The sequence below is a fragment of the Dioscorea cayenensis genome, chromosome 9 (assembly GCF_009730915.1).
Source record: "Dioscorea cayenensis subsp. rotundata cultivar TDr96_F1 chromosome 9, TDr96_F1_v2_PseudoChromosome.rev07_lg8_w22 25.fasta, whole genome shotgun sequence".
In the NCBI taxonomy this organism is placed as follows: domain Eukaryota; kingdom Viridiplantae; phylum Streptophyta; class Magnoliopsida; order Dioscoreales; family Dioscoreaceae; genus Dioscorea; species Dioscorea cayenensis.
This window is the reverse complement of record NC_052479.1, coordinates 24,565,522-24,591,760: the sequence shown is the minus strand read 5'-3', so window position 1 is coordinate 24,591,760 and position 26,239 is coordinate 24,565,522. Positions and strand designations below refer to the sequence as shown.

The following is a 26,239-nucleotide window of genomic DNA, read 5'->3' as shown; positions in this document are numbered from 1 at the left end:
AGTGGCATGGGGATGCTGATTCCAGCCTTATTTAAGCCGCGATTCAGCCCGATTTTGGGATCTTCTTTCCCCCTTCTCTCCAACTTTTCTCCATCTTTTAAGTGGATGCCGGCTAGGGTTTTAAGAGGCTTTAGGCATGTCTTTGGAGTGGTTCTCTGGATTCGACACCACGCTTCGCTTGAAAGAAGGTTATTGGGGGAGCTTTCGTCGCCACCGATCCGGAAAGGTGTACCCTAGGCAGGACAAAGGGACATTTGGAGAAGACAAGGATACTCCACAAGACTGTCAACATGAATACCGAGGGGTTTTTCCTATGGATTGATTATCTTTACATTCGATTTCATTGTTGATTGTATTGTGCTCCATGGAGAGCTAAACCCCCTAGTGGGTACTTAGATTTTGTAAACCCTAAGATGTTATTGTTTCATTAACTTTCCATTATGCTTTCCTTAATTGATGCTTTTATTTGAGTTCCAATCTTGTATGCTTGTTGAATGATTTCTCCCTTAGAGTGACACTAGGGTTGAGAGTCAATATTGGTAATCTTTGTGGATGGGTGACACACCATGAGTGTTAGACAAATCTAGATTGGAGAGTGTTGAGAGAGTGAGTCGAGAGGTAGCAGAGCGTCCCCATTCCCCTCTGGTGTGATTTATCCTACCTCCATTTCCTAGAGTTCTTTGTAGTACCAATAGAGTGAAGTGCTAAGGGATGAACTCCGCTGGGGCTTAGTTGCACGAGCAACAAATGAGGCATTGAAGTGACCTTAGTATCTGGGGCTTAATTGTTATTAGGGGTCTTTCGTCTGGACCAAAGGGTTAGATCTACACATAAGAATAGGGTTTATCACTTTGAATCCCTACAACTCCATGCAACATTGTGCAGTGTGAGGTGTTGAGACTAAGCGATTTCTCCACCGGGACACAGTATATGCTTAGTCACTGTTGACCTTAGATTTGTGACCGTGTGCTTTAGGATTTTCACAACTCATTGAGAATTAATTAGGAAGTATAATGGTAGGTCTTGCGCTTGAAGCATAAGTCTTAGGGAAGCATTGTCCGATTAACCCATTTTTATCGATTTACCTCTCACTTACTTGTGCCTCTCATTCTTATTCCTTTTATTTCTATTTACACATATCTTATCAACACAATCATTATTCATCTTCACATTGTTAAGTAGCAATTTAAGAATTTTTATTCCCTACTCTCTGTGGATACGATACCCCACTCACTTGAGATTTATTACTTCGACAAACACGTGCACTTGCGGGTCACACGCAAGGGGCATTGTCAATTTTTTGGCGCCGTTGACAAGGAATAGGTGTTTAGGGATACTTTGCACTTTGCTATCTTAGCTATTCATTCATTTATTCTATTTCATATCTTCTTATTCTATCATCATTCTGATTTGTTTTCTTTCTTTTGGTACAGCTCCTTGTTATGACCTAAGGGAACCCTTCGATATTGATTGAAGGTGATTCTCAACTTGAACGTACACTCAGAAGAGGGGTAAAGAACCTATACAAGTATCATCAAATCTAGCTGAAGTAGAAGTTGAAGGGTCTGACAATATGGCGGAACAGAATGATCAACAAAGAACACTCTCTGATTACACCAAACCGTCGGTATTGGGGATACAATCTAGCATTGTGCGGCTCCCTATCACATCTCAGAATTTTGAGCTAAAGCTGGTATTCATCCACATGTTACAGCAGTCCACACAGTTCATTGGTTTGGCCGATGAGGATCCAAATAGTCACATAGAGAATTTCTTGGAAGTGTGTCATATGCTCAAGATCAATGGTGTTACGGATGATGCCATCAAGTTGAGAGCCTTCCCATTTTCCTTAAAGGGGAGAGCGAAGCAGTGGCTACACTCATTACCTAGAGCATTGATCACTACATGGGAGGAGATGGTAGAAGCTTTTCTTACCCGTTATTTTCCCTCCCAGAAAATCTGCAAAGCTTAGGAATGAGATCTCGTCCTTTGTGCAAATGGAGTTGGAGTCTCTATTCGAGATATAGGAAAGGATCAAGGAACTCCAGTGAAAATGTCCTCAATATGGGTTTCCAGAGTGGATGACCATTTCAGACTTTTTACAATGGTTTGAACCCAAGTACAAGATAGTTGCTAGATTCAGCAGCAGGAGCTACCTTAGGCAGCAAGACCCTCGGAGAAGCCCGGCAACTAATCGAAGAAATGGGGTTGAACAACTAACAATGGAATGCTAGGAAGAAGAAGAAAGTGGCCGGCATCTATGAGATCGATGCAGTTATATCATTGGCGGCCCAAGTGGAGACATTGAGTAAGAAGTTAGACACCCTAACTTTTCCGAGATTGGCGGCCATAATGAGTTGTGATGTATGTGGAGGGGGACATGAACCATCCGATTGCCCGATAGCTGTTGGTGGTACATGATAAGTGCTTGTGCGATACGAATGCGAAGCGTTCATTCCTTATGTTGAGCATTACTTTTCTCGGGTCTTTACACTAATATGTGTGTTTTTATGTTACTTTTATGCAGGTAGGGTTGTGAAGCCGAGTATGAAGGAAATAGGCCAATGTGGATCACAATGCACCGATTTTGGAGGAAATCTTGCTAAGGTTCAAACCCGAAGACATAGGTCGATGTGAGATGCTAGAGTGTGTGCCAACCTCCTTGTATTTGAGTTGGTACATCCATTTGGAGGGGCACAAAGGCAGTCACACTCGAGCATTCTGACTTATGCACATAGAATAAGAGTTTCACCAACGTGTACACCATTGAAGAAGCATGTGATACACGACGTGAACGTATGCCTGTTTGCGTTACCCCGATGAAAGTATGGAATTAGGAAGCTATTCAGGTCGAATACTGTAGTAGAGCACTGTAGCAACATTGTAGTATATACTGTAGCAGCAATGTTCATTGCTGGCTGAGAAACCAGAGAAACAGAGAATCCACATGGGCGTGTAGAAATTATCCACGCCCATGTGGAAATTCCGCACGGGCACGTGGAGCATCCACGCCCGTGTAGTCGCCCGATTCCAGCCCCATTTAAATCCAATTCAGCCACGATTTTGGTATTCTTTTCTCCATCTTTTCCCCAACTTGTGAGAGGGCTTCGGCTAGGGTTTCGAGGGGTATTGACTAGGTTTTTGGAGAGGTTCTATGGCTCTGACATCGCGCATCGTTTGGAAGAAGGTTATTGGAAGAGCTTTCGTCGGCACCGGTCCGGCGAGGTGTATCCTAGGCCGGACAAAGGATCCCTTGCGACGAGTAGAGGACTCTCCACAAGACCATCGACACGACCATCGAGGGGGTTTCTGTATGGATTCATTGCTTTTACATTCTATTTCTTTGATTGTACTTAGCTCCATGGAGAGCTATACCCCAAGTGGGTACTCGGGTATTGTGAACCCTAGGATGTATTTGTTTCTTTGAACCTCTTTATTAGGCTTTCAATAAACTAATGTTTATTGTGAGTTCCAACCTTGAATGCTTGATTGTATGAACATTTCCCCTAGAGTGACACTAGGGTTGAGAGTTCTTGTTGTTAACCTTGTGAGTGAGTGACACACCACGAGTGTTAGGCAAAGTTAGGTTGGAGAGGGTTGAGAGGGTGAGTGGAGAGGTACAGGAGCGTCCCCTTTCCCTTCCGGCGTGATAGATTCTACCTCCGTTCCTCGAGTTCTTTGAGGCCATAATAGAGTGAATGGTCTAAGGGATGAATTTCCACTGGGGCTTAGTTGCGCGTGCAACGGAGTGAAGCGTTGAGGTGATCTTAGTATCTAAGGCTCAATTGTGGTTAGGGACCTTCCACCTGGACCAAAGGGTTAGGTCTATTATAAGAGATTTATCACTTGGAACCCCTAGAGCTCATTGCAACTCTATGCGAGTGCGAGGTGTTGAGATTGTTCAATTTCTCCTCCGGGACATGTATAGAGTTAGGCATAGTTGATCTTAGATTTGGGACTATGTAATTAAGGATTTCCATGACTCACCATTGCATTGATTAGGAAGCATAATAGAGGGTTCTTGCACTTGAAACAATTATCCTAGGTGGAGCATTATCCGGGTACCCCATCTTTATCGATTGCCTTACCCTCTTCTTTACTTTTGCTCTCTTAATTGTTGCTTTTACTGTTGAGAATTGAATCATTGTCACAATCATTATCATTGATCTTTTACATAGCTAAGAATCGAATTAAGTATTTTTATTCTCTACTCCCTGTGGATTCGATACCCGCTCACCCGGGATTATTACTTCGACAAACTCGTGCCCTTGCGGGATATACGCAAGGGGATCTTGTCAGTACACCCTCCATTGAGAAAGTTGACTATATGGGTAATGCAATGAGAAACCAAGGAAATCCTTATAGCAATACCTACAATTCGGGTTGGAGGAACCACCCTGATATCACATGGAACAACCAAGGGCAATAAAAGGCCACCGCACCACCAGTTTTCAACAACAACAACAAGCCCCAAATATAGAGAATAGAGTTTTAGGCTTGGAAACCTGGATGTCTGATCTAGAGAAAGCATTGACCCGATTTGTGCAATCATCAGATACATGGTTTCAATCGGTCGAGGCTACACTTCGCAACCACACCGCTTTATTGCATAATTTAGAAAATCAAGTGGGGCAAATCGCGAAGTCTCTATCGGAGAGACCACAAGGAAGCTTACTAGGCAATACCGAGACTAATCCAAGAGAGCATGTGATGGTGATCACTTTGAGAAGTGGTCATGAGGTTGAAAGTAGGCTTCCAAGTGAGAAGACCAATGTTGACTCACCCGAGGTCACGGAGGTTGAGGAGAAAGCCAACAAAGAAAAGGAGGTGGCACCTCCACCTTACAAGCCAAGAATCCCTTATCCTTCAAGATTGAAGAACGACCAAATTGATGAACAATACAAGAAGTTCTTGGGTCTATTTAAGCAATTGCACATCAACATTCCTTTTGTGGAGGCATTATCTCAAATGCCTTGGTATGCTAAGTTCCTGAAAGATCTTTTGACCAACAAGAGGAAGTTGGAAGAGAGTACATCGGTGATCTTAGATACCTCTTGTTTGGTATTGTTGCAAAAGAATATGCTGAAGAAGAAGAAAGACCCTATAAGCTTTGTGATTCCGTGCAACATTGGCAATTTGGATGAAGAGATGGCATTGGCGGATTTAGTGGCTAGTATCAACATCATGTCATACTCATTCTTTCAGAAGCTAGGCTTGGGAAAGCCTAGGCCCACTCGGATGACATTGCAATTAGAGGACCGAACAGTGAGACATCCGAGGGACATCATTGAAGACATGTTTGTCAAGGTGGACAAGTACATATTTCCTGTGGACTTCATCGTGTTGGACATCAACGAGGATGTAGATGTTCCCTTGATACTTGGGAGGTCATTCTTGCGCACTTCCAAGGCATTGATCTACATGGACGGCAAGGAGTTGACGCAGAGGGTTGGAGATGACAAACTCACATACCGACTCGCCGAAGCCATGCAACATCTTCTTGACTTTGTTGATACTCTGTATTTTCTTGACACTACTGATGAGATAATTGATGAATATGTGTAGGAAATATTGAATCTGGATCCTTACAAGGGGTTGCTAGACCAATAGGTAGAGAACGAAGAAGTAATGATGCTTGGTCTAGAGGAAGATGTACCATCTACCCCGGGGATAGTGAAGAAGGTGCTCCGAAAGATGAAGAAGGCAAGGATACGCCACAAGAAATGCCCCAAGGCTGTTGGGGATGTACAAGAACGGAGTAAGAGTGACGGACCTTCAAGTGGTAACAAGCCCGACAACTCCTCCTCTACCTTCAAAAGACTATGTTCATCGTACTTCCAAGTCATGGGTAAGAGGGAAACCCTCATCTATGAACCCCTGTGAGGTAAGACAAGGTACGTCAAGCTAAGTGACATTAAACAAACACTTCTTGGAAGGCAACCCAAGTCTTTACTATTTTCGTAGTTTTTAGTTTAGTGTTTGCATGAATAAGGCTTTAAGTGTTGGTGTCTTGATTCTTAGATGCTTTTGCTGTGATTTTCTCATGGACATTGTGGTGTTATCATGTGCCTAAATCGTGTGTGGCTAAGAATCTTGGTCGTTTGATCATGTTTTTCGTGTTTTCTCTAGTTAAATTTGCATTGTTAGGTAGGTTCTGAGTGTTTATTTGTGTTCAAGAATTTTTTGCAGAGCCCGCAAAGTTTTCTAAGTGACCAAAGAAAACACACGCCCATGTGGAATTTCCGCACGGGCATGCGTTCTCTTTCAGAGCTCATCCAGAGACTGCACAGGGGTGTGGACTTTCCCCTGTGAATGACCTTGTGAATTTCACACACCCGTGGGTAATTTCTGTAAGGGCGTGTGTCATCCTACAGAGAATTAGCATTTTTCCCGAGAAGACACAGGGGCGTGGACTCGCCACTGTGAATGATCTTGTGATAAGCACACGGGCGTGGGTAATTTCCACATGCCCGTGTGGATCTCTACATATGAGCTTCTTTCCATCCAGAGAATATACAGGGGCGTGGGTCTGCCCCTGTGAACAGACCCTGTGAAGTTCCACGCCCTTGTGGGAATTCCCCATGGGAATGGGAAACACCTAGAGAATTATCTCGGTTGGACAAAGGAGCCACAGGGGCATGGAGATGCCGCGGTAGGTCGGGCGCACAAGTGTGGGGAATTTTTGCACACCCGTGTGGTTGGGTAAAGAGGCAAAGAGTGTTTTCCCGAGAGCACATAGGGGTGTGCGTCTTCCCCTATGGGTCTCTCCTGTGGAGTCACACGGGCATGGGTAATTTTTACATGCCCGTGTGAATGAATAGAAACACAAAAGCCACGGGATTTCTTTAGAAGCCCTATGAGATTATTCATTCTTACACTCCCAATCACTCAGAGAACACTCTCCACTACTCTCCCGATCTCACACCATTGATCTAGAGGTGTTTTACTTGAAATTTCAGCCGAATTCAAAGGTTTTCATCTTCAACTGTTTGTAAACCCTCAATTCCACTTTTCTTCACCATAAATTGTTTTTAATCAATTAAAATGATGAATATTGCTTCGTTTCTATGTTTATAAGGTTTATGCATGCTTAGAACAAAGTTAGAAATGATACAAAGGTGTATGTTTGGTTTAGTGGGGCACGGTCGTGCGGTTTTCACACCCCGTGGATCCACATGGGCGTGTGGAAATCCTACATAACCGTGTGGAATTCTGTAGAATTAATTTTTGAATGCTTTTGATCATTTTTATGTGTAATTTTACAGATATAGCCCCCAGATCGAAGAAGCATGATGGCAAGCACCCCCGAGAGTCTTCTCCTGAGGCCGAACGCATGGATTTTGCGATTTCTAAGCACCAGGCTCACTTTGAGAGGTTATCAAAGTTATGATTTGGACAGTCATGTTTTCCCAACATAGATACTTTTGAGAGAGATCCAGACGGTAGGTGATATGGTGAAGGACATAGAGGATATGCTTGCAGTTGGCAGTTGGGGCAGTTTATTATCAATCAGAGACCCTATCATCCACACATTGACACTCGAGGTTTTAGCATCATTCGAGTTTGATCATTCGTATTCTAGTTTTGACAGTACAGGAGCTATATAGTTTCGAGCCCTCAGATAGTACCATAGCTTGAGTGTGACTCAGTTTTCGATCTGGATGGGGCTATATGAGTGGCATACACAGAGACTGAGGAGTATGAGCAGTTGCCCACATATTATCCTTGGGGTTTGAGGCCGCAGCACGCATACAGTGCGTTGTGTGGAAAGGGACAGTATGAGCCCAAGGTTTCAAAGGCCACCTACCTCTCCCGGCTAAGTTACAGATACATTCACGCCATTCTGAGCAGGTCAGTGAACGGGCGTGGTGATAGTACTGGTGTGCTTAGCCGATAGGAGCTGCTATACGTATACTCTATGGTATAGAGCACACCGATACACTTAGGGACACATCCTGGTAGAGTATATATGACATCAGGGATAGTATGCCATGATTGGTGCCCTCTTCTCTAGTCCCTATATCACGAGGTTAGTCATTGGTATGTGCTTACTTGATGCGATCTGAGGGGCCAAGAAAGCAACTGTACCTGCTCCCCTGGGCATTGAGACAATGAGATTGATGGGGATGGTTCGCAGGTGTCAGTCGGGAGTGTATGCATTGATTGCACCTGCACCAGAGACAGTAGGGGCAGAGATGACACAGTGGAGGTTCCTCAGGCTGCTCCTCAGCCGCAGTCAGAGCACACAGAGACTGAGGAGACACCTACAACACAAGATCCGCCCCCAGTGAGCATGTTTTCTCCATCTCGAGCCTATGATCATTTTGAGAGGCTCAAGAGTGCTGTAGGTGTACTCCGGACAGAAAATACTGAGGTCCGCGTGACACAAACCGTCCAGCACACTGAGTTCATGGCGCGTTTCAACAATTTACAGCAGTTGCCAGAGCGAGAGTGTGGGGGAGTTTGATGAGTGCTTGTGTGTTAAGAATGCGAAGTGTTCTTTCCTTATGATGAGCATTACTTTTATCAGGTTTAAGTGCTAATACATGTGTATTTATGTTCTTTTGCGCATGTAAGGTTGTGAAGCTAAGTATTAAGAAAAAGAAGCCAAAAGTAGATCATGAACGCACTATTTGATGGAATCTTGGGAGGAACAAACGCGAAGACACAAGTAGGGCTCTAAGATATGGGAATGTGTGCCAACCTCCATGTATTCAAGCCATTACAATGAGTTGGAGGGGCACGATGGCAGTCACATTCGCGTATCCTGACTTGTGCATTAATAGCAAGATCTTCACGAATTAGGCTTTTTATTGAAGAAGAGTTACGATCTATGGCATAAATGTGTGCCCGTTTAGGTTGCCTCGATGAAAAGTATGGAATTGGGAAAGTATCCATTATGCTTTTATTAATTGATGCTTTTATTTGAGTTCCAATCTTGAATGCTTGTTGAATGATTTATCCCTTAGAGTGACACTAGGATTGAGAGTCAATATTGGTAATCTTTGTAGGTGGGTGACACACCATGAGGGTTAGACAAAGCTAGATTGGAGGGGGTTGAGAGAGTGAGTCGAGAGATAGCGGAGCATCCCCTTTCCCCTCCGGTGTGATTTATCCTACCTCCATTTCCTAGAGTTCTTTGCACGATCAATAGAGTGAAGTGTTGAAGTGACCTTAGTATCTGGGGCTTAATTGTAATTAGGGGTCTTTCGGCTAGACCAAAGGGTTAGATCTACACATAGGAATAGGGTTTATCACTTCGAATCCCTAGAACTCCATGCAACTTTGTGCAGTCTGAGGTGTTGAGACTAAGCGATTTCTCCACTAGGACACAGTATAGGGTTAGTCATGGTTGACCTTAGGTTTGGTACCATGTGCTTTAAGATTTCCATGACTCATTGAGCATTAATTGGAAGTATAATGGTAGGTCATGCACTTGAAGCATAAGTCTTTGTGGGAGCATTATCCGAGTACCCATTTCTATCAATTGCCTTACCTCTCACTTACTTATGCCTCTCATTCTTGTTCCTTTTATTTCTGTTTACATCATATCTTATCAACACAATCATTATTAATCTTTACTTGGTTAAGTAGCAATTTAGGTATTTTTATTCCCTACTCTCCCTGGATACGATACCCCACTCACTTGGGATTTATTACTTCGACAAACCCGTGTACTTGCGTGTCACATGCAAGGAGCATTGTCAGAGATCCTTAAACACATGGTCCTAAAACTTAAGGTCAACTGTGGCTAACCCTATACTATGCCCCAGTGGAGAAATCTCTCAGTCTCCACACCTCACACTGCACTAGGTTGCTTTAGGCTCTAGTGATTCCATATGATAAACCCTATTCCCTAAAATAGAGCTAACCCTTTGGTCCAAGCGAAAGACCCTAGTCATAATTAAGCCCCAGATATTAAGGATTACTTTAACGCTTCCCTCTGTTACTTACACAACTAAGCCCCAACGGAGTTTGTCTCTTAGCACTTCACTCTATTGTGACCACAAAGAATTCTTAGAACGTGGAGGTAGGATAAATCACACCAGAAGGAAAAGGGGACGCTCCACTACCTCTCGGCTCACCCTCTCAACCCTCTCCAATCTAGTATTGTCTAACCCTAATGGTGTGTCACTCATCCATAAGGATTATCAAAATGTATTCTCAACCCTAGTGTCTCTCTAAGGGAAAATTAACTCAACAAGCATTCAAGATTGGAACTCAATTAAAACATCAATTAAAGGAAGCATAATAAAAGGTCAAAGAAACAACATCATCCTAGGGTTTACAAGTCCAAGTAACCACTAGCGGTTTAGCTCTCCACGGAGCAAAATACAATCAATAATGAAATCGAAAAGTAAAAATATGCAATCCATCAATAAAACCCCCTTGATGTTTGTGTCAATGGTCTAGTGGAGTGGCTGCATCTTTTCCAAAGGTCCCCTTGTCAAGCCTAGGGCACACCTCACTGGATCATGCCAAAGAAAGCTCCATCAATAACTCTCCTCCGAAAGAAACACGATGTCGAAGGTCGTAAACCACTCAAAAAACCTAGCAAAAGCATCTCCAAACCCTAGCAGCGGGCATCTCCAAAGGTGGAGAAAAGATAGCCAAAAGATGGAAAAGAGCCTCTTGAAATCAGGCTAAAATCATGAATTAAATGGGGCTGGAATCGAGCATCTACATGAGCATGTGGAATTTTTCACACGCCCGTGTGAATCTCCAAGAAATTGATTTTCTGCGGCTTATGAACAGTAACTACTACATTAAATTGCTACATTGATTTGCTACAGTGACTTGCTTCAGTACTCCCGAATCTACACTTATCATCGAGGCAACATAAACGAGCACTCATCTACGCTCTAGATCGCGTTGCATCTTCAAATAAAAGCACATTTGATGACAATATTGCTAGCTTTGCACAAGTCGGAACACATGAGTGTGACTGCCTTTGTGCCCCTCCAATTTGCATATTTCCTTGAGCATAACGGAGGTTGGCACACACTCACATGTCTTTGAGCATAACTTGTGTCTTCACATTTGTTCACTCCAAGATTTCATCAACTAAGTGTACTCGCAATCTACTTTGGCTTCTTTCTTCTATATTTACCTTCACAACCCTACATGCACAAAAGAACACAAATACACATATATTAACGATAAAATCTGAGAAAAATAATGCTCATCTTAAGAAAAGAATACTTCATATTACTAATACACAAGCACTTATCAAACTCCACCAAACTTAAGCTTTTGCTTGTCCTCAAGTAAAAATAAAACATTGAAGTATAGAAGATAGAAATATTGAAAGTGCTTGGCCTTAGGTTCACCAAAGCATGTAAGGAAGCATTCTACAAGTAAGGGGAATTCAACACTAAATACAAAAAATCAATGCTCTAGCTAAAAACTCGAATCAAAATGGACAACAAACCCAAAATCGTATGAGTGTGTGTAGACTCACTCAAGTTGACCAAACGTATACTCCTCAAAGTTCTAAGCATAGGGGACTTATTTATGTATAAGACAAAGCAAAGAGATGGTAGTAGCCTCACACATCCTCTAAGGTAGCCCTTTCCGAAGCGGCCGCTAAGGTGGCTTTCACACTTTGAAGGTAGTAGCTCTTTCTATCGGGGTAGTAACTTTCACTCATCCCATGAGATAGCTCTTTCTCTCATTAGGGCATAACTAGTATCCGACTAATGAGAGTAGCTTCATACTTCATAGGTGGTAGCTCTTTCCACCCTAAATGTACAACCAAAACAACCATTTTTTTTCTTTCTTTTTCTAATTTTTTTTTCAAAAATTAACATAAGAAACAAAACTAACTAGTCCCTTAAACATCAAACTTGAGTTTCCACAAGGTTCCAAGTGCGAGTAGTGCAACAAGTGTCAATCGGGCAAAAATTCTTAGAGATTCAAGTAAAAAATAGAGCATGAAAACATTCAATGTTAAAAATTCTCCTAGACTTAAGAATACAACCATTGCAATTAAGGTGAACCGCCATTGGCTACGTGAGCATATAATTGCAGTCAAAACTTATGTAATGTACACGTGTAATGTACATGTGTAATGTGAACTCCCCCCCACTTAACATGTACATTGCCCTCAATCTACGAATGCAAGCATGATAGGATATAAATCAATCATAAGCATATGTGAAAGTGGGTAATTGAAACAATAATCCCCTGAACTCCGAATGGTACGTTTAATGGAGCTATATTCATTGAGAGTTGAATCCCAATGGGTTGTGGAGTAAACATGGCCAAAAAAGAAGACTGTGCCCATGACTATTCCTCAAATTTCATACTCACAAGACCATCTACACGTATACACAAAGGGGTATTCAGTGAAGCTCAACAAAACAAAATAAAACTCGAGTGTATAAAGATAAAGCAATGAAAAATACAACTCGAGAAAGATAAACTCAGAAGGAAGATCCTTTTTGAGTGATACAAGTCCAAAATATAATGCAGAAATAAAATATGGAAACTAAAAATAAAGAAAAGTAAAGACGCCTCTAGCGTCGGTGTCTGCTGGTAGCTGCTCTATTGTTGTTGGTGGCTATAAAGAAATAACTGGTGGATCAACCGGTCCTGGAACTAGTGATGATGGTGCCGGTGATGCTTGAGGAGTCGATGGAGCTCTGGGCCTCATAATGAATGGTGAGGTCACGTCTCTCTCAAGTAGCTGCTGTAGAATATCCAAACGTGCCATCACCTCAGTGTGTTTCGCTGCTTGTAGCGCGTGAACCTCAGCTAAATCGGACTAGAGGACCCCTACTGCGCTCTCGAGCCTCTCAAAGTGATCACGAGCTCGAGTCAATGAGAAGATCCACACTAGAGGTGGCTCATGTGCTGCAAGTGGGGCCTCGGTCTCCATCCGCTCTAGCTATGGCTCAGGCGTAGGCTGAGAACCCTCTGCAATGTCACCTCCTCCCTCGGATAACTCTTGGGCAGGTGTAATCAGTACATGCACTCCCGGCCAGATACCTGCATAACATCCCCATCTATCTCATCGTTTCTATACCCAAGGGGACAGGGACGATCGCCTTCTCGGCCCCTCTAATAGCGTCCCACAGACCCAATCCCTCATGATGGGTCTAGTAATGTAGGGACCAAAGAAAATCACCTCCACTCTTGCATACTACCCCTAGTGGTGCAAGTACTCAGTTAGGATGTGCTCCAGATGAATCAGCTCACTCTGCAACATGGAGTACAGGTATAATAGCTCATGTCTGCTCAAGTACCCCTATGTTGTCACCACTCCCGTTAACTGATCGGCTGAGAATGGCGTGGATATATCTGTATGCTGGCTGAGAAAGGCAAGTAGCCTTGGATACTGTTGGCTCATACTGGCCCTGACCATAGAGTGTTCTATATGCTCTCTGAGGAGTCAAGCTACCTAGATAATCGGTTAGTAGCCGGTCATACTCCTCAGTGTCTATAAACGCCTTGTCATACAACCTGAGTCTGACCGAAAATTACGTCACACTCATACTGTAGTGATGTCCAAATGCTCTGAACTGAATCACGTCCATGCTATCAAAACTGGAACATGATCTGTCAAACTCAAACGATGCCAGTATGTCCAATGTCAGCATACGGATAGCTGGCTTATGAATAGTCAACAACCTCCTCCAGCTACCCATCGAGAAGAACTCCTCCACCTCATCTGCCATGTCATCAGCAAGCTAAACCTCTCTCAAAGCACCTACATCTGGAAAACGTATCTGTCTAAATTTCAACTTTGTCAACCTCTAAAAACAATCTTAGTACTCAAGAATCGTGAACTCCATGTGCTCCGACTCAGGTGAGGGCTCGCGTGGATGCTTATCGGCTTGCTTCTTTATCCTAGGGGCCATGTCTGCGAGATTTGAAAAGAAAAATGATCAAAAACACTCAAAGAATAATACTGCAGGAATCCATACGGACGTGTGGAAATTCCACACGCCCGTGTGGATCCACGGGGCGTGAAAGCCGCACGGCCACTATGCAAAAATCCATGAAAAGTACATCAAATTCATTTCTAAACTCATTCTAAACATGTAATAACCACTTTAGCATAGAAACAAAGCACATTCACCAGTTTAATCAAATAAAATCAAGTAATAGCAAAGAAAAGAGAGAATGAGGGTTTACCAACAAAATAGGAACGAAAATAGTGAAAATGGCTGGCAAACTCGAGTAAAATCCATCTAAAACGATGGTGAGAGCTCGGGAGAGTGAATGGGTGTGTTCTCTGAGCATTTGGAAGTGTGAGAATGAAAGGAACAAAGGATTTATAAAGAAAACTCGTGGTGTTTTGAGTTTCGTACATCCACACGAGCGTGTGGAAATTACCCACGCCTGTGTGACCCCACAAGGAAGCTTTATAGGGGCAGACACACGCCCCTGTGTGCTCTCGAGTTAGCATTCTTTGCCTCTGAAGGCATCCACACGAGTGTGTGAAAATTCCCCACTCCCATGTGCCTGACCCACAGGGGCATTCACATGCCCCTGTGGCTCCTCTATCCACAAGAGAAATTCGTCTAAGTGTTTAACATGCCCGTGTGAAAATTCCACATGGGTGTGCATCTTCACAGGGGCATTCACACACCCTTGTGTCTTCTCGGGATGGAGGGGAACTCTCTGTAGGAATTCACACGGGTGTGTGGAAATTACCCACGCCCGTGTGTAGTTCACAGGGTCAAACACAGGGGCAGATACACGCCCCTGTGTCTTTTCGGGATAGATCTCTGAACCTCTATAGAGAAACACAAACCCGAGTGGAAATTCCACACGGGCATGTGACAGTCACAAGGTCATTCAAAGGGGTAGACACACACCCCTGTGTCCTCTCGGGATGAGCTATAAACGAAAACACATGCCTATGTGGAAATTCCACACGGCCGTGTGTCTTCTCTAGATAACTTAGAAAAATTACAAGCTTTGCAAAAAATTTCTGAACATTTACATTCATTCAAAACCTGCCTATATATGCACAAGTAACCAGAGAAATATAAAAAACACACTCAAATGACCAAGATACTTTGCCACACACAAGTAAGCATATGAAAACACAAAAGATCCACAAGAAAATCATAACAATAGCATGTAAAAGATCAAGTCACCAACACTTAAGCTCTTGTTCATGCAAACAGTAACTAATACCTAGAAAAACAGTAAAAACTTGGGTTACCTCCCAAGAAGCACTTGTTTAACGTCACTTAGCTTAACATACCTCTTCTTACCTCACGGGGGCTCATAGATGAAAGCTTTTCCTCTTACCCATAACCTGAAAGCATGATGAACATAATCATTTGAAGGTAGAGAGGTAGTTATCGAGTTTGTTACCGCACAAGGGTTCGCCATCCTTACTCCATTCTTGCATATCCCCATTAGCCTTTGGGCGTTTCTTGTGATGTCTCCTTGCACGCTTCATCTTTTAAAGCACACTCTTCATCATCCCCATGGTAGGTTGCATCTTCTCTTCTAGACCAAGCATCGAGACTTCTTCATTCTCCACTCCTTGATCTAGTACCCCTTCATATATGTCTGGATTCATCATTTCTTGCATATATTCATCTATTAGTTCATCGATAGTGTCAAGAAAACAAAGAGTATCATCAAAGTCTAGAGAATGTCTCATGTCTTCGGTGAGGCAGTATGTAAGCTTATCATCCCCAACTCATAAAGTCAACTCCCCACAGTCCATATTGATAAGAGCCTTGGAAGTATGCAAGAACAGCCTCCCAAGTATCAGCGAAACATCGACATCCTCATCAACATCCAACACTACAAAATCCACATGAAATATGCACTTGTCAACCTTCACAAGTACGTCTTCGATTATGCCCCTTGAGTGTCTCATCGTTCGGTCCGCTAATTGTAATGTCATCCAAGTAGACTCAGGCTCTCCCAAGCCTAGCTTTTGGAAGAAAGTAAATGGTATGACGTTGATACTAACCCCTTGAGGTCTCTTCGATAGAGACTTCACAATTTGCCCCACTTGATTCTCCAAGTTGTGCAATGATGTGGTGTGGTTGCGAAGTGGAACTCCAACCGATTGAAATCTTGTATTTGATGGTTGGATGAACTTTGTTAAAGCCTTCTCTAAATCGATCATCTGGTTTTCCAACCCTGAAAAACTCGGTTCTCCATGTTCGGGGCTTGTTGTTGTTGTTATTGGAAATCATGTGGTTCCATGGATTTCTGCTGCACTTGATTACTCCATGAGAGATTCAGTTGGCTCCTCTAACTCGGATTGTAGGTGTTGCTATATGGATTGCCTTGATTTCTCATTACATTACCCATAAAATCCACTTTCTCTACCGAGGATGTACCATCAATGGATATCGGGCAATCTGATGGAGCATGTCCTCCCCCACACCCTATGCAACTAGTCACGGTAGCCACTCTATTAGAAGTTAGAGTATCTAACTTCTTACTCAAAAGACTCCACTTGGGATCGCCAATGAAGCAACTGCATCAATCTCATGAAGTCCAGCTACTTTCTTTCGGTCTCTTGTATTTCCACTGATAATTGTTCATAGCTATTTCTTCAATGAGAAGTCAGGCTTCTTCTGGGGGTCTTGCTCTCTAATTTACCTCCTGCTGCATCATCAAGTAACTATCTTGTGCTCCGGTTCAACCCATTATAGAAAGTCTGAATGATCATCCACTCGGGGAACCCATGTTGAGGACATTTTCCGTAGGAGCTCCTTGAACCTATCCCTATGTCTCAAATAGAGATCCAATTCAATTTGCACAAAATACAATATTTCATTCCTAAGCTTTTCAGATTTTTCGGGAGGGAAATATCGGGTTAGAAAAGCTTCTACCATCTCCTCCCATGTAGTGACCAATGCTCCAGGTAATGAATGTAGCCATTGCTTCATTCTCCCTTTCAAGGAAAATGGGAAAGACCTTAACTTAATAGCATCATCCATAACACCATTGATCTTGAGCATGTCACACACTTCCAAGAAGTTCTCTATGTGATTGTTTGGATCCTCATCGGCCAAACCATTAAACTGTGCCGACTGCTGTGACATTTGGATGAATGCTGGCTTAAGCTCAAAATTCTGAACTGTCATCAGTGGCCACACAATGCTAGATTGTGTGCCAAGAACTGCGGGTCTGGCATAATCGGACAGTGTCCTCTACTGCTCATTTTGTTCTGCTATAGCTGACCCTCCACCTTCTACCTCAGCTTGATTTGTTTGTTCTTGCACAGGTTCTTTACCTTTTCTACAAAGTATTCATTCAAGTTTTGGATCACCTTCAACCAATATCGAAGGGTTTCCTCAAGTCATAACCTAGAACTGAAACCAAAAGAAAGAAAAACAAATCATAATGATGGAAGAATAAGAAAGTGTGAAATAGAATAAATGGTAAATAGTTAAAATAGTAAAGTGCAAAGTGCTTCTAAAACTGTCTACTCCCTGGCAACAATAATAAAAATCTTACTAGCATTGCACAAGTCAGAACAAATGAGTGTGACTGCATTTGTGCTTCTCCAATTTGCATGTTCACTTGAGCACAATGGAGGTTGGCACACACTCACATGTCTTTGAGCACAACTTGTGTCTTCACGTTTGTTCACTCCAAGATTTCATCAACAATTTGCATCCTTGATTTACATTTGGTTTCTTTCTTTCATAATTGTCTCCACATCCCTACATGCACAAAAGAACACAAATACACATGCATAAGTGATAAAACTTGAGAAAAGTAATGCTCAATGTAAGAAAAGAATACTTCATATTACTATTACACAAGCACTTATCACTTTTCACAAACACGGTCCAAACATTCTCCTCTTGAGGCCACATGGTCGGGCACACGTCCATGTGGTGGGCTATAAGACTTTTCTTCATAGACGCATCTTTGAAAGGTCTTGAGATCTTCTCAAAGAGAAGGAACATGAAGATGTGACTGCCTTTGTGCTCTTCCAACTAGTGAATTGACTTGAATCTCCTTGGAAGTTGGAACACATCTCAATATTCATGAACTCCTCTCTTGTCTTGGCCTATGAATTACACAAGAACTCTTAACATTGTGTCTTTATAGCCTATATTTTTGATAAACGCCTAAATGTATGTATTTTATATGTACTAATCGTGTATTATTTGTGAACATGTTAACGAATTGATGCCCGTTTTATGTCTAAATTGGTTATTTCAGTGTTGCAGGTCTTAAATGAGTCAAACAATGCTCAAAAATGCAAATCGGATGAATTCGACATCAAAAAGCGGCATTTTTGGGGTCCCGATGCAGTAAAGCAACACTCAGTAGCGACACCGTAGCGACCATTGTTCTTCGCCGCGCCATTTGGTCGGGAGTTTTCACGGGCTCCATGCGCCCGCATGGATGCCCGTGAGGTTCTGCGGGAATTCTCAAGTCTCGGGTTCATCGTAGCAAAAACACCGTAGGGGAAAGCATCGTAGCCAAAACACCGTGGTCGAGCAACGTAGCACCGGCGGGTTTCGGGCATTTGGTGCATGAGCTTCACGGGCTCCATGCGCCCGCATGGAGCCCGCGTGAACTGACCGGGGTATATAAGAAGCTGATTTCTTCTAGGGCAAGAGGAGGAGTTTTTGGGGGAGTTCTTCAAGCCGACTTTTACCAGTCTTTGAGAGGCAAGATTACATGTTTTGGAGAAGGGAAATCTAAGGGAGAAGCTCGGATTTGGCTAGATCTTCATCGATCTCTTCTTTGGGGAGTTTGTAGAGCGACTGAGGGAAGCCGCCCCTCATTGCTGGGCGTCCGTGGGAAGCCTTTCCACCTAGCTTGGCTTGTCTTCCTTCTTCCATTGTTTGAGGGAGTTTTATTATGCCATTTTGTAGTTGTTTGCATGGATTTGTTGCTTGGATTTGTTTTGTATGGATGAGTAGACCCCCAAGGTCACGGATGCAGGGTGAACCTTGGGGTGAACTTGTGTATTTGGATGATTTAAGTTTGTTTATTGCAATTGTTGTGTTTTGAGATTCATTCTTGGTGCATTTGATGTGTTGCTTACATGAGAACTCTCAGAACCAAGCTGCTAGGTTGTACTTGGTAGCGTGACCATCGCCCTTGTACTAGACACACCAAGTTTGGAAGGGATTCATGTACCGAATCACGCCGTGACCATCGGGTATTCTGCACCCCTCCACCATTAGGGGCTAGACCAAGTTGTGTTCGGCTCTAATTAGGGTTTTCCCCACTTGTTAATGCAATCGTATGAGGATTTGATCGGAAGAAATTCGTGTGTCAATACTTATACCGGATTAGGGGTCAATGGTCGTGACCATCGGGTTGACCTAATCTAGGAAATCTCTAGGGTCCAAACCTTCAATTGCATGACATTCTTAGCATCCCGTGCACTTTAGTAGCCCCTAGGGAATCCGCATCCGTGACCGCTCCTTTCCCTCGATTTTTATACCCCTCCAGTATTTTAGTCTCCACTTGTAGTCATCTTATTTAAATTAATAGATTAGAGAAACCTTTCGAACTGCATCGGCTAGACAATAAGCGAAGAGGAAGTAAGGGTAGATCCTTGGGCCCAGGGAATACGACCCTCTCGTGCTCGCACGAGAGGTATTACTTGACGACTCCGTGCACTTGCGGATCGCACTCATCAAGTTTTTGGCGCCGTTGCCGGGGACCCACAAGGAATACTCGGAAAACTTAGAGTTTATTGATTTAGCCATTTTTTCTTTTATTTTGTTCATCTGCTTCTTTTTGTACATATATTTCCATTCCACTTGCTCTTATTTTGTTTTATTATCTCGTGTTTTTGTCCTGATTATTGGCTCTCAATATTGTGCGAGGTACCATCTTATGACACGTGCAAATCAAACAAATCTAGTAGAACCTGTCGACGAAATTGAGAGAACCTTGCATCAAAGATTGAGAGAGGTGGCTGAGAGTTCAGAACATCAAGGAACACGGGTTGAGATTAGTGAACCTTGATCATGGCGGAACCAAGGCGTACCTTTGTCCGATTATGAAAGGCCTCGGCTTTCATCGGTGAGGAATTCGGTGTACATGCTCCCACCGTGCCGGCTAATAACTTTGAAATCAAAGCAAGCACAATTGGGATGATCCAAAAATTGCATACAATTTGATGGGTTAGGCGATGAAGACCCGCATGCGCATTTGTCTCGCTCTCCTCAAATTTGTTCCACCTTCAAGATTAACTCAGTGTCTGATGATGCGATAAGATTGAGATTATTCCCTTTCAGCCTAAGGGGAGCAGCATATCGGTGGCTCACGTCATTGGCACCGGGGTCGATCACCACTTGGAAGGAAATGGTGGACAAATTTCTTGCTAGGTATTTCCCACCAAGCAAAAGCGAGCTAGATTGAGGCAAGAAATTTCGCATTCCAGCAAGGGGACTCGGAGACACTTTTTGAAGCACACGAGAGATTCAAGGATCTCCTCACGCAGTGCCCCCATCATGGCTTCTCCTCGTGGATGAGAATTCGGGATGCTTTGCAATGGTCCGAATTATGCAACTGAGACAACTCATCGATCTCGCAGCAGGGGGGTCATTGAGTAATAAAACCCCTGATGATGCTCGAAATCTCGATTGAAAACATGGCGAGTAACGAATGCCACTCGGGTCTACTAGAGCGAAACCACCTAAAGGCGGCTGGAATTTATGAGATAGATAACAACACCCGCACTAGCTGCTAAGGTGGAGGCCCCAACAAAGAGATTCGATCGCTTTATGTTGGGTTCAAGCTCAAATTCAGGGAGCAGCTTTTGTCTTGCGAGACTTGTGGGCGGGGCATGCTCACTGCTCGGGTGTCCAATCTCAATAGCCTCTGCTGCCCCAGGTCCGAGGCAGCTTGATTATGTTGGGGGAGGCCCTCGAGGTCCAGGCAATCCCTATGGAAACACATACAATCAGGGGTGGAGGAATCACCCAAATTTTTCTTGGGGTCAACAACAGCAACCTCGGCCCCGAAAGACTCTCGGGGACTTCCACGAGCAATTTCCTCAAAGAGTCGAGAAGAAGTTATCCACCGAAGATGTATTGGCGAGATTCATGATCAGTACTGAGGCAAAATTCGTGAACATCAACAATCAATTCGCTGAAGTGAACACCGCTCGAGGAATGTTCGAGCCTCCATCCAATCTTTTGGAAAACCAAGTTGGGCAACTTGCTAGAGCAAATTTCGAGCGCCCACCGGGTAGCCTCCCTAGTAACACTCGAGAATAATCCAAGGGAGCATTTGAAGGCCGTCACCCCTCGAGCGGGAAGCAAAGGTTGAAGCACGAGCCAAGGAGGGCTCAAGCATGCGTGCATGATGGGGGTAGCCAGACGAGGAAGACCCTATGTCAGTCCGAGAGTTTAGTTGAAGGGGGAAAAAGAAAAGCAAGATGAGGAAACCCTTCAACTACCAACACCGAGGGTACTCGAGTACAAGCCGACTATTCCCTATCCGGCTAGGTTAAAAGCAAGATAAAGAGGAGGCCCGATTCAAGAAATTCTCGAATGTGTTCAAGCGTTACACTAAATATCCCCTCTTGTTGAGGCATTAACCCAAATGCCCAAGTATGCCAAATTTATGAAAGACCTGCCCGACTAACAAGAGAAAAATTGGAGGAATTAGAATGCATTTGCATTGCCACGGATACGCTCGGCGATGATTCGGAGGAAGCTCCCTCGAAGTTGGTCGATCCCGGGAGCTTCATCATTCCATGTGGGATTGGAGAAGGCATGCAAGAGAAGGCGTTAGCTGATTAGGGGCCGATGATCAATGTGATGCCCTACAAGCTGTTTTTGAAATTGGGGTTAGATGACATGAGGCCTACAAGGATGACAATACAACTTGCGGATCGGTCTCATAAAAGAAACCCCCGCGGTGTTGTTGAGGATGTGTTGGTTAAAGTAGACAAACTCATTATCCCGGTGGATTTTGTTATTCTCGATGTGGATGATGATGTTGAAGTTCCATTGATCCTTGGGCGACCATTTCTTAACACCGCCCGGTGCCCTCATTGATGTAAAGGGGGAAGAATGAAATTGAGAGTGGGGGATGAGGGAAGTCATTTTTACACTCCCCGTGGCTATGAAACACACCTTGGACCACGATGATCCCCTCTATTTTACCGATAAAACTAATATGATTATTACTATGCAGTGTGCGGGAGGTCTTGGCGATTAACCCTCCGGATGAATTCTTAGAAGGAGTGGATGGCGACCCTAATCTAAGGGGAACAACTCACCTCCCGCATAAGTAAAAGCATGTAGGCTTTGTGGGGACATTTTCCATAGCCACGCTAATAAAAAGAAATCAACCACCCGGAAAATATGGTGTAAGAAGGACAAGAAACAGAAATTGGGGTTGAATTGTGCATTATCACCACCACGGGAGATTGATCGACTATTCTTCGAGGGAAGGGTAAAATTCGTGTCTTCTCATGCCTCTCGATGAGTTTCCCATCTTGGAACACTTCTCCCGGACTTGGAGGTAAGTCCCCAACATTTGATCCACCACGAGGTGAAAGTATGAAGGTACGTCGAGCTAATGACGTTAAACAAGCGCTTCTTGGGAGGCAACCCAAGTTTTTAAATTGACTGCCTTTAAATTTTTCGTATTTCTTTTTAGTTTCTTAGTTGTGGTTGAATGCATATGCTCGTGAAGTTCTCATATTTTTGTTGTCGTGCTCAACTCATGCTTAGGCTTTCTTGTGTAGCTTTGGCCTTGAATTAGTATTTTATAGTTGTGTTTTATTGTCATCCCGGCGCTTAAATGGTTGTAATTCGTATTTTATTATGTTTGCAAGAGGAACCATGCCAAATTTACAATTTTCCAGGTCCATACGGGCTGTATACGGCCCGTATGGGACGCTAGGTAACTGTTCCGGGGCCTTGTGGCCCTCCCCTGCGGCCGCATGGAACCCTCGCGGGGGTGCTTGTGGCGTGGGCTGAGAGGCTCACGGGCGCCATGCGCCCGCATGGGTGCCAGTGAGGCTCTCGGCCTCACCGGCGCGGCGGGCTGGGGGCTCACTGGCGCCATGCGCCCGCATGGGCGCCCAGTGAAACCCCAGTGGGTTTTTCCAGCCCATGCGGGCGCCCATGCGCCCGCATGGATGCACCGCATGGGCTGGGCGGCCCATTAAAGGGAGCTTTGTCTCCCTTCCTCTCTTCTCCTTCTTCTCCTCTTGTTTTTCCTCTCATCTCCCCTTCACTCTACCTCATTTCTCCACCATTTTGTCTAGTTTTTTTTTCTTCTCTAATCACCTCTCCTCCATCTTGCAAACTTGCTCTTGGGTTTTAATCGAAGTTTTATCAACCTTTTTCGCGGATCTCATCACCTCAAGCCTCCAAGCTCTAATTCTAGGTTTTGCTACAAACTTGGGTTTCATTGTGTTTTCATTCTATTTTTGATGCTTGAATGATATATTTGGGTTGTCATGATGTGGTGGTTGCCAAATTCTTTGAGTTTTTCCTTCATTTGTAAATTTTGGGAAGCTTGATGTGTAGGAGAAACTCTTGCAAAAATCGCTGAGTTACTGTAGCAATGGCTGAAATTTTTCATTCTTTACATTAAAATTGTTGTGCTTTCAATTTTTCCCTTAATTCCATGATGATATAGTTATCTCCTATGATTGTATTCATAATAATATTGGTTTGATCACTTGTTTTTGTGGTATAGGTATGCCGATCAAGCGAGTTTTATCAAAACGGTCACGACACGATGCGGCATCACGTGGAGTGCCATCCTTTGCCTTACCACAACATAGGGGACTTCTCACGGATTGTTGCCTCTTCTCCTTTGCCCTTTGCTAGCATTGACGCACTTTCATCGAACACTCTTCATCAAACAAATGGGGCAGGTCTCTTTGCCTTCCCTTTTCATGCTTTTATTTAATTTTTTTATGAATTCTACACCATGTTCTCGCTGATTAGTGTACATTGAGGGGCAATGTACGATTCTAGGAAATAATGGGGATGGGTTATTTGCATGCTTACTTTCACCAAGTGATAGCTATGATATATTGTTAGGAACCTCTGGCTTGAATGAATGATAGTAATGAGTTGTAAGGTTATTTGTGCTATAAGGAAGTCATGTTTTTCTTTCTAGTGCTTTCTTCATAGCTTTGACACGTTGTTTTCTACCTCGTTTGACCTTGCTAACCCATTGCTTTTGATTTAAAGTGTTAGAATGGTAAATTCATCCCTCAATGGTCTTTTTAAGAGCTTTTGGTTCTTTTTGTTCATTTTGCTTTTATCCCTAAGTGAAGTTTTGCATGAAGGTGCTCGAGAGACATGTATATATTTGTTATCTTTAGAGTCTATGTCGTGATTCCTCCGCTAATTTAGCACGAATCGTCTATGTAGATCGAATCAAGTAGGTTGGGTGGCTCTTGTGCCTAATCAGCATGTGCATCCTTCCGAAAGATTATAAAATATTTTTGTGCAGTCGTCTACGCTAGCGACTCGAAAAGAAATGATGAAAAACCAAAAGAAAGAGAAGTTTTTGTTCTCCTGGACTCAATCATGCATTCACTTAGATACTAAAGTGTTGAATGTGGACCGAAGGACTCTTGACCTACTATTGAGGTTGTCTTTAACATTTCTAACACCGGTAGTCAATGAGCGTGGTGTGAATAGGGAGAGCGAGGGATGAAGCATACACACACTCACGGGGAAAGCACTCTAAAGGAATCATGACTATCCGCATCTTGAGTCGGTTATAGTACAACTCATTTTCTTGAATTCATTTCATCCGTGCTCGTGGGGGTTCTTCACTATTTGAGCTTGAGATCGATACATTTAGCCGCTATCATTTTTGCCCTTATTCTTTCATGTGTGTTTGCTTGGGGACAAGCAAACGTTTAGGATAATAGGGGATATTTGATAAAGCGCCTAAATGTATGTATTTTTATATGTACTAATCGTGTATTATTTGTGAACATGTTAACGAATTGATGCCCGTTTTATGTCTAAATTGGTTATTTCGATGTTGTGGTCTTAAAACTGAGGTCAAACAATGCTCAAAAATGCAAATCGGATGAATTCGACATCAAAAAGCGGCATTTTTGAGGGTCCCTGCATCTAGCAACATCAGCGATAATCGTAGCGACCCATTGTTCTTCTTTGCCGCGCCATTTGGCTGGGAGTTTCACGGGCTCCATGCGCCCGCATGGATGCCCGTGAGGGTTCTGTCAGAGAATTCTCAAGTCTCGATTACTGCGTAGCAAAACATCAGAGGGAGAAAGTGCGTAGCAAAACACCGTAGTCGAGCACCGTAGCACCGCGAGGTTTATCGGGCATTTGCGTGAGCCAGCTTCACGGGCTCCATGCGCCCGCGATGGAGCCCTGCATGACCTGACGGGGTATATAGAGTCTGATTTCTTCTAGGGCAAGAGGAGGAGTTTTTGGGAGAGTTCTTCGACGTCGACTTTTTACCGTCTTTGAGAGGCGAGATTACATGTTTTGGAGAAGGGAAATCTAGGGAGAAGCTTCGGTTGGCTAGATCTTCATCGATCTCTTCTTTGGGAGTTTGTGGAGCAGCTCGGGAAGCCGCCCCATTGCGGCGTCCGTGGAAGCCTCTTCCACCTTTGCTGGCTTGTCTTCCTTCTTCCATTGTTTGAGGGAGTTTTTATTATGCCATTTGTAGTTGTTTGCATGGATTTGTTGCTTGGATTTGTTTGTATGGACTAGAGTAGACCCAAGGTCACCGGATGCTCGTGAACCTTAGAGGGTGAACTTGTGTGTTGGATGATTTAAGTTTGTTTATTGCAATTGTGTGTTTTGAGATTCATTCTTGGTGCATTTGATGTGTTGCTTACATGAGAACTGCAGCAAACCAAGCTGCTAGGTTGTACTTGGTAGCGTGACCATCGCCTCTTGTACTAGACACACACCAAGTTTGGAAGGGATTCGTATGCGAATCACGCCGTGACCATCGGATACCATCGCCCCTCCACCATTAGGGCTAGACCAAGTTGTGTTCCGGCTCTAATTAGGGTTTTTCCCCACTTGTTAATGCAATCGTATGAGGATTTGATCGGAAGAAATTCCGTGTCAATACTTATACGGATTAGGGGGTCAATGATCGTGACCATCGGGTTGACTCTAATCTAGGAAATCTCTAGGTCCAAAACCTGTCAATTGCATGACATTCTTAGCATCCATGCACTTTAGTAGCCCCTTTAGGGAATCCGCATCCGTGAGACGTTCCTTTCTCACGATTTTATACCCCTCTCCGGTATTTTTAGTCTCCACTTGTAGTCATCTTATTTAGAATTAATAGA

General features: G+C 43.6%; 3 non-coding genes across 3 annotated transcripts; 1 reads left to right on the top strand and 2 right to left on the bottom strand.

Moving 5' to 3' along the window:
- Positions 1-1,964: 1,964 nt before the first annotated feature.
- LOC120269833 lies at positions 1,965-2,071 on the bottom strand. Its single transcript, XR_005539466.1, has one exon. It is a non-coding gene; the product is annotated as a small nucleolar RNA R71 (small nucleolar RNA).
- Positions 2,072-16,667: 14,596 nt separating this feature from the next.
- LOC120269858 lies at positions 16,668-16,775 on the top strand. Its single transcript, XR_005539489.1, has one exon. It is a non-coding gene; the product is annotated as a small nucleolar RNA R71 (small nucleolar RNA).
- A 3,549-nt stretch (positions 16,776-20,324) lies between these two features.
- On the bottom strand, positions 20,325-20,430 carry LOC120269788. Its single transcript, XR_005539423.1, has one exon. It is a non-coding gene; the product is annotated as a small nucleolar RNA R71 (small nucleolar RNA).
- Between the last annotated feature and the right edge of the window lie 5,809 nt (positions 20,431-26,239).